Source organism: Apteryx rowi, unplaced genomic scaffold (genome assembly GCF_003343035.1).
Source record: "Apteryx rowi isolate R43461 unplaced genomic scaffold, aptRow1 scaffold_140, whole genome shotgun sequence".
In the NCBI taxonomy this organism is placed as follows: domain Eukaryota; kingdom Metazoa; phylum Chordata; class Aves; order Apterygiformes; family Apterygidae; genus Apteryx; species Apteryx rowi.
The window spans coordinates 1,449,734-1,451,193 of record NW_020447642.1 but is presented as its reverse complement, the minus strand read 5'-3'; positions in this window follow the sequence as shown (position 1 = coordinate 1,451,193).

Here is a 1,460-nt window from a genome sequence, read left to right as displayed (position 1 = left end):
CCGCGCAGCGTCGCCCCGCCCCGTCCAGCCCCGAGGCACCGCAGCGCGCGGCGCTACCGCCTGTTCACACGGAACTCGCTGTTAGCGCCGCAACACGACCGCCGCGCTCGCCCCCCTCCTCCAGCGCCCGGGCGAGGCGCCCCCGAGGCGCCGCAAGGGGGCGCTGCTACCTTAACGGGGGGGGTGGGAGAGGGGAAAAAACACAACACTCGGGAACATTCCCATCTTGATCGCCGCTTTTTTATTCTTTTCCCTCCCTCCCTCGGAAAGTAACAAATATCCGTAAATTCATTCGTCACCAAGTGACTCGAGCCAACTGTTTCCCTCCGCTGAACTAATTGCCCATCTGTGCCATGCGTCTATACGGTCTTTAAAGAAATACATACGTTATGAAAAAAACCATCCAGCGTATGATATGAAACCGGATCTGTGATTATACAAGCGTTCCGTTTCCATTATAACCCAAACTGAGGTTTCCATAGGAATAGCCAGTACATTAGACAACAACAACAGCAGTCACAGCTCAGTAGTCCAGGAAAAGCACAGATCTAGTCAGGAATTTTAAAACGAAGGCAGCAAAAACAGTCTTGAATCAGAAGATTTTATCTAAGGTTCCAACTAAAATGACTCTTAACTTACTCCGAGGTATGTTGAACAAGTAAATATTACCACTGCAATTTTTTCAAAGAAAGTGCTATAATTGGTAAATTTGTTTTGCTTACTAAGTGTGAGCATTTTAAATTATCTCAAGTAACAAATAAATAGTGCAAAACCTTGCTTCCAGCAAAAACAGAACTTGCATCCAAACAGCACTTAATAATTTTGAAGTGTCCCATTGCTTTTGCTACAATTTGTACATGGGTAGAATGCTAAATAGAGAGCGCTGTCTCACCTGGGGATTTCAGGAATTATTCAAGATTCCTGCTGAATCTCAGGTACTTCATTCCCCGCTCACTAAGATGCTCTGCAGTCTTACAGTGGGCCCCAAAATATCTATGCAGTGACAGAACTCTCTACTCTTCCCTATTTTATCAAATCAAAGATCATCTGAACATCATCTCGTATTAGTCAGTTTAATATAGTGTTTATAACTGTGTAAAGTTACACTGAAAAAACCCTAGAGGACAATGAAACATAACAACCTTATGGAAAACCAAGAACAGTTGACAACTAGCACTGACAGATATTTCAATGTCTGTAACAAAGACAAAACATATCATTAGTATTTTAAAACAAGAGTTTCAGGACATTGCAATGGACATCAGATGGACAGCACCAGCGTCCGTAGGATGGAGGACGAGCGTGTTCCTCGGAGGCCCAGGCAGTCCTCAGCTGCTTCCTCGCGGCGGTGCAGGAGGCAGGGAGCTGCAGCAGCCGGGTAACTTTGTTTGCTATAACCCCTCAGACTTCTAACCTTCGCCTTGCGCATGCCCTTTCCGGGCACTGGAATTACAGGATTG